Raw genomic sequence first — 12,661 nt, 5'->3', positions numbered from 1 at the left:
AGCAGCAGTTTTGAGATGGGAGTGTACAATGCCAGTAGAGAGGGAAGTTTGAATAATGTTAGTGATGAGAGGGGAGAGGGCCGGGATAGAAGCTTTGACTAGAACAGTAGGGAGAGGGTCAAGTTGACAAGTAGAGGATTTGGACTTCTGGATTAAGATGGAGATTTGGTGGACAGATGGGGAGGTGAATGCAGAGAACAGGTGGGTAGGAACCGGGGAGAATGGAGAAGGAAGGTTGGGAGCAGATGAAGGGGTGAGTTGCTGGTGGATAAGTTGGATTTTGGATGTAAAAAATGAGGCCAGAGTATTACAAAAATCAGTGGAATGGAGATGTGGGGGAAGAGTGTCAGCAGGTTTGGTGAGTTTAGAAATGAGTGAAAAGAGTGATCTGGGGTTACCTTCATTGGAACTGATTAAACCAGAGTAGAAGATTGATTTGGCTTTGGATATTGAGTCCTTGTAATGGAGGAAGCGGGTAGTGTACATTTCTTTATGAATAGTGAGACCAGTTTTTCTGTATAATCTTTCAAGTTGACGGCCTTTTGATTTAAGTTGTCTGAGGGTAGGGGTAAACCAGGGTGCTGTTTGGTTGAAGGAGACAGTTCGGGTTTTGAGTGGGGCAGGGTATTGAGAATGTTATGGAGGTTTGTATTGTAGTGTGTCAAAAACTCATCTGTTGTAGAAAGACAATCAGTACTGGGGAGGTTGTTGATAAGTGATTCTAAGTTGTCCGGGTTAATGTCCTTGATTTTACGGAAATGTATAATGCGTTGTGGGTTGGATTTGACAAAGGACAGGTTAACATTGAATGAAAGCAATAGATGATCTGTGTATGGGAGGAGATCGGTTTTACAGTTTGTTGGTGATAATCCTATACAGCAGATCAAGTCCAGAATATGTCCTTTACTGTGTGTGGGAAAGTTGACAAACTGTTGAAAACCAAAACTGTCCAGACAGGAGGTAAAGTCTTTGGTGAGTGAGTTATTGATATTGTCCATGTGTATATTAAAATCTCCTAAGAGAATCGGTTCTTGTTTGGTTTTGGTGGACGGTAAATAGTGGCAATCAGTGTGGGAGTTGATCCAGAGAACTGTATAACTGTAGCTTCAAAAGATAAAAAAGCAGGCACATTTATTGGTGAAAATTTCCAATCCTCGCGCAGAATCATGGCGAGGCCACCTCCCCTCCCAGTCGTGCGAGGCACAGCGTGATAAACAAAGCCCGGTGGAGTAGCTTCATTAAGAGTTGCATTATACGAAATCATTTTCTCTGCTCCAGCCTTGCGAAGACATTCACTACAACGAAGTCTAATCCAACAGCGACCTCTACTGCTTTGTTCGGAAACGGCCACAGCAACCACGTTTACATAGTGAACGATGTTTATTTCGGTCACAGCTGCTAGTTTCCTGGACTCAACATACTCATAGCTGCTCTGCCATTGGCTTACCGAGCATCATCCTGGCCTCCGATTGGCCAAGAGGGACCTCACTGTCTATGTGTGTAGATACTGAAGCTAGATCCGTAGCATCCGATTAGCTGCTAATGCTAAATTGCTTATGGCTCGACGGACATTCAAATAAACGAACGTTTCCTCGAATGCTTTACTTGTTATCGGTTCAGGGTGTCCCATGCCTACTGCCTGAAGACAACTGGGATCGGCTCCAACAAACGCCCCCCCCAACCCTTGTGAGGATAAATCGGATTGGAAAATAAATGAATGAATGAATGAATATGTAATCACTGTTTCCAAATCTAACGGGCCATGTATGACATCAGCGGGGGACACCCTGAATCGGTTGCCAGCCAATCGCAGGGCACACAGAGACGAACAACCCTCCACGCCCACACTCACACCGAGGGACAATTTAGAGTGTTCAATCAGCCTGCCATGCATGTTTTTCGAACGTGGGAGGAAACCGGAGTACCCGGAGAAAACCCACGCAGGCCCGGGGAGAACATGCAAACTCCACACAGGGAGGCCGGAGCTGGAATTGAACCCTCCGCACTGTGAAGTCAACGTGCTAACCACTGGACTACCGGGCCGCCCACTATATATATATATATATATATATATATATATATATATATATATATAATCATAAAATAGTTCATTTGTATTTAATCTTAATGGTTCAAAGAATGTCAGGCTGAATAGTCGGCCCTTGCATATTTTCACTTTACCAAATCTGGCCCTCTTTGCAAAAAGTTTGGACACCCCTGTTATATACCTACATGTACCGGCAGAACGGTTAGCACCTTGTTGGGTTCCAGTTTCATCAAATTTGTACAACCACAATTGTCACAGTGACCCATGGAGTCGCATCTTCCATCTCCACCAAGAATCAGTTCCTTCTCCTTTAATGGAATGACGTCCACTTATCGGGACACTGAACATTCCAGAATCTGAAAACATCCACCCAATAACTTTCAATAATGCACAATTAGCATGGGAAGAGCAATGCAGATCAATTGAGCTGGAAAATGTACGTTGATAATCTGCACAGCAAAATGCTCTTGTAATTTAGCCTGTTTCAGTCCACTTGTACCTCTACTTACGAACGTCTCTTCATACGACATTTTCAAGTTACGAAATGCCTCAATAGGAAAATATTGCCTCTAGTTACAAAAGAAATTTCAAGATACAAAAGGTAAAAAAAATACAGTATGGGCTGCTATTTGCAGCTCCGAGTTTCCTGAACGCAACATATTTAGAGCTGCTTTGCCATTGGCTATTACCGAGAATCATCCTGGCCACCCATCGGCTAAGAAGAACCTCTACCGTTTTTTTTATACTGTATGTGTGTAGACTGAAGATATCACCTATGTTATATGTTTAGCTTAAAACTTTGTATCATAGACAGGTCGACCTTGACTATTAGGTCTCTGTCCTGAACATCCGCTACTTAAAACAAAGAATGTAGTGTGAAGCTGGGGTCCTATTTCCCCTTGAGTGATTAACAGCCCCCCAAGTGTTTTCTTTTGCGTCTCCCACCTTGGGAAAGTCCCTGAAGGCTGTCAAGTGCCTTCGAAGAGGAACCCTAATCTCAAGATTTGTGGACCAACAGATATGGTCTGTACTTTGTCAAAATGCCAAAATCGAACTTTGCTTGACTTTCTTTGTTTCAGATTTTTACATGAGGGGAAGGACTGCCCGCCCCTAATTAATATAATTAACATACTATGCCTATATGTACGTGTGACTGTAGTTGCTCGGGGCTTCCTGATGAAATCTTAGACTCACAGGAGCCCGAATCGATTCGTGTTGTGCCCTGAACGTTCAGTAAAACATCTTGCAAGAACTTCTCCATTTCCAGCCTCTGACTTTTGCACATCAACTCAGCCCGAATCAAACGAACACGCGGAGGACCTGGGGAAGTGGGGAACGGTCAAGGGATCCCGCCGTGTCAACAACAACACGCTTCCCCCTGTTTGATCATCCTCCAACAAGACCATAGGTGTCAAACTCTGGCCCGCGGTCTAATTATATTTGGCCCGCAAGGCAATACTAAATGACTATTAGAGCTGGCCCGCCGGTGTCATACACCACATGGACCGCTAATACGACAAATCCCATTGCATGGATGGTGTTTTCCGTGATGAAAGTCCTGCGGATTTTCCCGGAACTCCAGATTTTCACATTTAATGAAAATTCCTCTGGAAAATTGCCTAAAATAAATCTGGATATTCGTTGAACGAACACCCGTTTGAGCTCGTTGTTTTGCTTTCACGAGCGTAGCCATCTTGAGGCACTTAATGAAAGAGATTTTCGTTTCTTTGTAGACACACTTGCTAAACGCCAGTGGAACGAAAAAAGATGCCGTGGACAAGACCGTTATTGTAGGATAAAAAAAATATATATTTGGGCAAAAAAGGAAAAACACACAGATTATCAGCAAAATGCGTCCGTCTGACTTCGACAGACGTTCCGAGCTGCATGAGGAAAAAATTGCCTGGACAGCAAAGGGGAAGCCACAGTGGAGCTCTGTGATCCCAAGTTTTTGTGTAAACTGGCCTTTCTGTTTGATATCACAAACCATTTAGATGCGCTAAACCTGCAGCTTCAGGGCAGGGGATGTATCATAACAGATATATACACTGCAATGAGGGCCTTTAATGAAGTGGCATCCAAGAAGAGATGCCAGGCATCTGGCTTGAAAACATCAGTGTGTCGCAAACTGAGCAATAATTCATGTTTTCTTTGAGCACTTTGTTGCTACTCCAAAGCATGGCTTTGAATGGTTGCACTTTCATTGAAGGATATTGTTATTAATGTATTATTAGCCTGTGGGTTAAAGGTTACTGTTGAAATTTAAATCAGAAGGCTGCAAATAAAAAAGGCATATAATTTTCATTTACATTTTATTGAAGGAATAAGTGCCATTGATGTTTTTGTTAAATTTGAAATTCGATTTTGCACATGTGCAATATTAAGCTAAATACAGTTTTGTATAGTGTTACGATATCATTCCTCTCTGTTAGTTGGATTTGAAAGAAAAATGTAGAATGCTGTTGAAGGTATTTCCTGCTTACTGTGATTACAATCACCTTTGGTACCCTCTCACCCTCACCACTTTTAGGACCCCTCCAGAGGACATTTCAACATCAAAAGAGGAACTGTTATCTCTAGTTTCTGTGTTGCAGCTATTGAGGGACTGCACATTACTATGAGTACTATTGATCCCAGTCTCTCCTGAACATCTGTTTGCACACTTAAAACAACGTATGTAGTGTTAAATTTTATCTTCTTCCTCCTTGGTTGATCAACGGCCCCCCAAGTGTCTTCTGTTGTCCCCCCGCACCTTGGGTCGGTACCTGATTGCTAGTAAGCCCCCTGGGAAGACCTGTTATCTTAGGATTGAAGATATCACCTATGTTATATGTTTAGCTTAAAACTTTGTATCATAGACAGGTCGACCTTGACTATTAGGTCTCTGTCCTGAACATCCGCTACTTCAAACAAAGAATGTAGTTTGAAGCTGGGGTCCTATCTCCCCTTGAGTGATTAACAGCCCTCCAAGTGTTTTCTTTTGCGTCTCCCACCTTGAGAAAGTTCCTGAAGGCTGTCAAGTTCCCTAGAGGAGGAACTCTTGTCTCGAGATTTATGGACCAGCAGATATGGTCTGTACTTTGTCAAAATGCCAAGATTGAACTACATTGACCTTTCTTTGTTTCTGATTTTTACATAAGGGGAAGGACTGCCCGCCCCTAAATTAATATAATTAACATACTATGCCTATATGTACGTGTGACTGTAGTTGCTCGGGGCTTCCTGATGAAATCTGAGACTCACAGGAGCCCGAATCGATTCGTGTTGTGCCCTGAACGTTCAGTAAAACATCTTGCAAGAACTTCTCCATTTCCAGCCTCTGACTTTTGCACATCAACTCAGCCCGAATCAAACGAAGACGCGGAGGACCTGGGGAAGTGGAGAACGGTCAAGGGATCCCGCCGTGTCGACAACAACACGCTTCCCCCTGTTTGATCATCCTCCAACAATTGGTGACCCCGACGTGATTCGAGCTGATTGTCGGTCAACAGGCAGAATTTCGGCGCGCCATAATTGATAAGGTAAGAGGACATTTATCCTCTCGATTGATTTTCTGCCCTGTTGACTGATATGATGTGATGATTCACGTTTGATTTGAGACTAAATTAGTTTGGGGCTGGTAATTGAGAAACCCCGTTTAAACGTATTACTAGGTGTATTTCGCTTGAATTATCGAGTTATAGGAGTAATAATTCCTCGTTTTGCGGCTTAAACCAAAGGCCTAAAATAACCGGTAAAGAAGAGAAGTACAAGAGAATAAGAGAATAAGAGAAATACAAGTGAAGTACAAGAGAATAAGGAAAAAGGGAAAGGAAAAACTCGTCTTCAGGGAGGTTGTCTCGTTCTGTTAAGAATCCTAGAGACTAGAATTCCTCGAGGAAGACGAGTTGATTTTAAGACTGATCTTATTTTAGGCGGGGTTGTTTCGTTCTGTCAAGAATTTTAGAAACAGGAATTCCTCAAATTTAATAAGATCATAAAGAGAATACAGGAGAATTCACTTGTACAGAGATTCGCGAATAAAGAGGTTCGCGAATAAAGAGGTTTGCGAATAAAGAGGTTTGCGAATAAAGAGGTTCGCGAATACAGAGGTTCGCGAATAAAGAGGTTCGTGAGTCAGAAGTTTGTGGACAACGAAGTTCACGGATATTAAATACTGCAGTTCGCGAATAAAAGGGGTTCCCGGGAAAAAGAATAAAGGGAGTCACACATTTCAATTTACAGCATAAGGTAGGGCGAGATTGATAGGGAAAGAATTGACCTCAATTTGTGTGACGTTAAATAAATAAATAAGGCCGCTAATAAAATAAAAAGAGGAGGGGAGAAGAGGAGTTTGTAATCTGTGCGTCGTGTCTTTGTTTGTAATCTGTGTGTCGTGTCTTTATTTGTAATCTGTGTGTCGTGTCCTTGTTTGTAATTTGTTTTGTGTTGTTAAAGTATAAAGATGGATGGGGAATTCGATAGGGAGTTGGAGTGGTTCGATACCCGTGTTATTCCAAACCATGGCCGTAGTGTGCTGCTGAGTGATCAAGTGAGAAGTGCATGTAGTGTGTGTGTGGGCGCTTTGCCAGAGAAAAGTAGGGAAGAAAAAAGGGATGAACTGAGAGAGTGGGTGAGAGAATGTTGTGACAAGGGCTGGTTCCCGCCGATGTCTTCGGCTGCGTGCTTGGTGACTCTGATGAAAGAAGTAGAAAAAGCATGTTTGAATAAAAAGGAAAAATTGGAGGAAGATGTGAAAAGAACAAACAAGTTGTCTCCGAGAGGCAGGAAAGTGAGAGGAAGTCTAAAGAAAGTTGAAAAATGGACAAAAAAAATGCCAGACTGTTGGCAATGGGCTATGCTGTAAAACAGTCAAGAAAAGAATCTCAGACAGAAAGTGTGGGAGTCAAGCAGCTGCCCTCTGCGCCGCCATCCTATTGTGAGTCTGCCGTGGGGCGACAGAGCGTGCCTATTAACCCTTTCACCGACTCACCTTATGCAAACGTAAAACAAATGCTTAAAGATACATCTGTACCAGTTTTTCCTATCTTGTCAGTTTATGGAGGCAGCCTACAAGTGGACTGGGATGGAGTTGGCGCTGCGGGTCGACCACCTTCTGATCCGACCAGACAGACAGCTGCGGACTCGCTGGCTGCAGGAGTCACTGCTTCAATCGACATGATACAAAAAGAATTTGACGAACTAATGAAATACAGGCGTGAGCCGCGACAATTGCTAGACAGAGCTATAAAATTTAAAAGTTTGTTGACAAGACATCAGGAAGTGCCGAGGAATGTTAATGACGAGCTACTCGCACTCTTAAAAGACGCAGAGGAGAAAGCACACAGACAGGAAGAGGAAGAGATGAGACGCAACCGTGAGGCTAAAGATGTTATTTTTGAAGAGAGACAGAAGGAGATAGAGGAGGGGGAACGACGGAAGGATATGGCGACTGTGAATACACACCTATACATGTCCCAGCTGCAGAAGGAGATGACTGACATGAAAAGCGAGTTACAGAGCCTTAAAGACACACATCCAGACTCACCACTGAGTACATCGCGACACACTGAAATCGACACCTCATTACATGCAGATGCTTCACAGAGCCCGCGAGGCATGTACACTCGTTCTATGGGAGGGATTGCTTTCCAAGCTCCCATGATATCCAAGGTGGACCCTGTGTTGGGATGTCAAGGCATTAGATGCTTTGTTCCCCATACCCGAGGTTGTTATCTCTGACTTGATGTTTGCTCCAAGTGGAGGATGAGGATGCAGCAGTATTTATTGATCGCGCTCAAGTAGATTTTGCGCTAAAAACAGGTCATCAACCCACTGACTCCTCTTTATTCCCAAGTATTTCGGGCGGCTGTGCTAAAAGGGGTTCCCAAATCCGTAGTCCAGTCCATGGAATCAAACCCTGATCTCCCTGGCGCTGACCACGCTCGCTGGCTGTCTCACCTGAAGCACCATCTACGGAGACATAGTAAAGATAACGAAACAAAAAATGAAAAGCGAAAGAACGTTGAATCCCAATTGACTATAATGCAGCTCCAAAGCTTGCAGAAAAAGGAGGAGCCCGTGACTCCACCAGCTGCTAACACCTCATCACCTTCTGTCTTTTCTGAGTGCATGATGTATCAGTCGGGACCATTCAGGGGTCAGAGAGCGCCCCCTGGTGACCAAGGACAATGTTTTAACTGTGGCAAAATGGGCCACTGGGCACGTGACTGCCGAGCCAGACCACAAGGACAAAGAGGGGGAGGGGGCAGAGGCAGAGGACAACAAAGGAGCTACGACAGAGGAGACTACGCACGGTCACGTGGCAGGGAAGACTACAACCAACAATCCTATAACGAGCCACCACAACAGACTGTCATGCCACCTCTGCAACCTGGCCCTCCTCAACCACCAAACCAACAATACCTGCCACCGACTGCCGGTCAATATTCGCAATGATGGGGCCCTGGATCCACTAGCCGCGGTCTGCAGGAACCGATGATCAACTTGACGGTAGGAGGAACTTCTCTACCTTTCATGGTCGACACTGGAGCACGACATTCCACCGTCATGACCTTACCACCAGAAAGTTCCCTTACTACCGGCGGCATCTCATTAGTTGGATTCAAGGGAGAGGAAACCACCCTGCACATGACTACCCTGGTCCGCACTCAATGTTACTCACAAACGTTGATGCACTCTTTTGTCTTTGCACCAAATTGTCCAGTGAACCTGTTGGGTCGTGATCTCCTCATCAAGACGGCCCCGATCATAAAATGCAGCCCTGATGGACTCACTTTGGAGTTCCCTGATGGGAACTCCTGCCACTGCTCTACTCAATCTGTCCACACGGACGCTCAACTACAGCTATTCGAGAGACAAGTTACCTCACCTGCAATTGCCTGTGCCACAGCTGACATCTACTGGGCGAGAATGGACACAGATTCAACTGATTGGAGGAAGGCGGAGAGTTTCTGGACGAAATGGTCGCCTTGGGTTCGCAACCTTCGCACTTATGATATGGTGTCGGACTGCATGCACTGCACACTCTACTATGACAGAAAAAGTGATGAAGTGTACAGTGAAGCATTTAAGGAAGTTGAGGGAAACACGTGGCAATTGAACATGGGCGATTTGTTTGTAGGAAAGCCAGGAGTAGCCTTTTCGGTTTCTCTAACAGACGAACAACAAAAATGGTACATGATGGCAGGTCCGTCCGACCCGTATATGCCACCCTGCCATCCACATGTCTCGCTGATGGTTTCTCCACAACACACAGCCAAGGATCTTGGTCCATTCGTGAGGGAGTGTACGACGGCGACTGATTGGTATGAAACAATACACGAAAACTTGTTGTATTCCAAATCTCTCGATGCCTACTGGATCCAATCTGATGCATTTTATCCCTTTTCAGTTTTTGAACATAATCTATTGGACAGGCATCATGGCAGAGAAATGACCGATAGTGACCTCGCTGCATCCATGCTCGCACAACTTCCACAGCACTTGTGGGCCACCGACTCAACAGACGTGGGACGATGCGACGTCACTCCAGTCATTTTTCAAATAAAACCCGAGCCGATTTATATTCCACAGTATCCAACTAAAGAATCGGGGCGTCTCGGTATAACAGACACAATAAATGGGTTGCTGAAAGCGGGTGTTCTATGCAAAATTCCGCGTTCGCGATATAACACTCCCATCCTACCCGTAGAAAAAAAGAATACCGGAAAATACCGCATGGTTCACGATCTACGCGCCATCAATGCTGCTGTCTTGACACCTACCTTGCCTGTTCCCAACCCGCATTCAACCTTGTCTCAACTTGCACCATCCCACACTCATTTCACTTGTATAGACTTGGCGAATGCTTTCTTTTGCATCCCGCTTGATGACTACATGATGGAGTATTTCGCATTCACATGGAATGGTGAGTGCTATTCGTACAACCGACTGCCACAAGGCTTTGTTCTCTCTCCAGGCCTGTTCAATGCCTATTTGAAGCAACTTTTGGCGCCACTAATTCTCCCAGCCGGAGTACTATTGATCCAATATGTTGATGACATTCTGCTGGCTGCTCCTTCTGAAACTGTGTGTGTTGAAGCCACACGATCTCTGCTTGCTCACTTGGCAACGATTGGCTTGAAGTGCTCGAAGAGCAAACTTCAAATCGCACGCCCTCAAGTTTCATTCCTTGGGCGGCTCATTTCGAGACACGGGACAGGCATGTCACCTTCACACAAGGATGACATCTTGCACCATCCCAAACCCACCAATGTCAAGCAAATGCTTGCCTTCCTGGGACTTTGTAATTATTCTCGACACCATGTTCCAGACTTCGCTGAACTCACACGTCCTTTGCGCGCCATGGTTAATGACCAAGGCATGCGAAACTTGACTCACTCTCTTACCTGGACTTCTGATGCAGACCAATCGTTTATCAGCTTGAAACAGTTTCTTTCCTCTGCGGCCTCGTTGGCCATTCCAGACTACACCAAAATGTTCTTTCTTGATGTGTCTGAAAAATCAAGCAGTGTGTCTGCTGTGCTTTTTCAGAAAGGGGGAGTTGGTGAACGATACACTTGCTTGTATGCATCCACTCCACTTGACGTATATGAACAACGACATCCTTTATGTGCGGCTTTTGCCTCAGCTCTTGCTCGGCTCGTTCAGAAAACATCGCACATAGTTTTACATCATCCACTCACTATCCGCACATCACACAGCACTGTACAATACATCACAAGCCAGGCATTCACCATGACAGGAGGGAGACAAAGAAAAATCGAGACAATACTAACCCAACCCCACATCTTGTTTACGCACGAAGGCGTCAACATGGCGGAAGGAATGATGGAAGGAAAACCACACTGCTGCACACAGCGGATAGTGGACGAAAACACGCTCAGAGAAGAACTGTATGAGACACCATTGAATAATCCAGACATGATACTGTTTACAGATGGCTGTTGCTTCAAAGGAGAAAAAGGACTCCAGTCGGGATTCGCTGTGACACGAATGACGGATGACGACTTCACGACGGTAGTAGCAAAAAGACTAGCAGGTCCTCAATCAGCACAGAGAGCTGAACTGATTGCGGTTCAAACAGCTTTAATGCTAGCCCAGGGAAAAACTGCCAACATTTACACTGACTCAGCATATGTGCACGTGGTAATACACACGGCTCTGGCTGAGTGGCAACGAAATGATTTTGTGACTGCTGTAGGAACGCCAATTAAGCATCATCAAGACATCCTAGCATTGCGAGATGCCTTAATGCTGCCCAAAGCAGTGGCCATCATTAAATGCAAAGGACATTCCAAACACTCAGACTTTGTAGCAAAAGGAAATGATTCGGCTGATAAGGCGGCGAAAGAGGCAGCAGGCTATCATCTTCCCACATTGCAACTAATGATCAGTGAGAATGAATTAACCGATAGGGAAGAGGTGAATGAGGATACGGTCAAGTTGTGGCAAGAGCAAGCCAGTCCAGAAGAAAAGAGTGTGTGGAAGTCGAAAGGGGGTGCAAAGAGTGATAATGGAATATGGAAAAAGGATGGGAGATGCATCCCACCACAAAAACAGTTGAAACAGTTGATAAGTGAAGCCCATGGAGTGTGCCATGTAGGCGTGGATGAAACACTGAGACGACTCCACACCTGGTGGCACCCTTTCATGAGAACGATTGTAAAAAGTGAACTACAGGACTGTAGTGTTTGTAGCAGGTACAACAGCATGCCCACGACAAAGCCACCACAGGGCACTCACGATCCGGACGTGACTGCTCCTGGTCAATTGGTTTCGATGGATTTCACTGACATGATCAAACCAGTGTCAGGATACAGGTATTTGTTGGTAATAGTGGATTCTTTTTCAGGATGGCCAGAAGCCTATCCATGCAAAACGGAAACAGCGAACGTTGTGGCTAAACACTTGATCAATCATTACATTCCAACTCATGGGTTCCCAAAGAAAATCAGGTCCGATAACGGAACTCATTTCAAAAACAAACATCTACAAGAAGTAGAGAAGGCCCTGGGTTTAAAACACTCTTTTGGTTCAGTGTACCACCCACAGTCCCAAGGTCAAGTTGAAAGAATGAACAGGAACATCAAAGAAAAATTAGCAAAATCATTAGCATCGTCTAAGTTAAATTGGGTACAGGCTCTCCCAATTGCCTTAATGAATGTAAGGATGTCACTAAATTCAGCCAAAGGGTGGACACCATTTGAATGTCATACCAACAGACCGTTTCCGGCACCAACAGCTCCACTGGAGGAATCGCAGGTGGAGGGACCGCCTGGGCTGCGACAGCTGACCTTTACGTTCTCCAGCCTGACCGAAAAACAGGCCGATGCTCCACCACTAATGAATGTTTGTGAACTTGTGTGGTTAAAGGTTCTGAAAAGGAAGTGGTCGGAACCCAGGTGGACGGGTCCATACAAGGTGACGGAGAGGACTTCATCTGCGGTTCGCCTGCAAGGAAATGGAGACACGTGGTTCCACTTGATGTCTACCAGACCAGCTCGAGGCCCCACAGGGATCAGCTTCCATCACATCAACAGCCAGGGAGACCAGCCTGGGACGACTACAACGCCTGACGACTTCGAAACAGCGCTCGACGAATCCCGGACA

The 12,661-nt window shown here is 45.1% G+C and overlaps 1 pseudogene; it reads left to right on the top strand.

The window, feature by feature from the left end:
* The first annotated feature begins 7,616 nt into the window (after positions 1-7,616).
* On the top strand, positions 7,617-8,572 carry LOC147190294 (uncharacterized; annotated as a pseudogene).
* Positions 8,573-12,661: the final 4,089 nt, after the last annotated feature.

Source organism: Hippocampus guttulatus, chromosome 19, assembly GCF_054856545.1.
Source record: "Hippocampus guttulatus isolate MCC_2025c chromosome 19, RoL_Hgut_1.0, whole genome shotgun sequence".
NCBI classification, from domain to species: domain Eukaryota; kingdom Metazoa; phylum Chordata; class Actinopteri; order Syngnathiformes; family Syngnathidae; genus Hippocampus; species Hippocampus guttulatus.
This window is presented reverse-complemented; position numbering and strand designations above follow the sequence as displayed.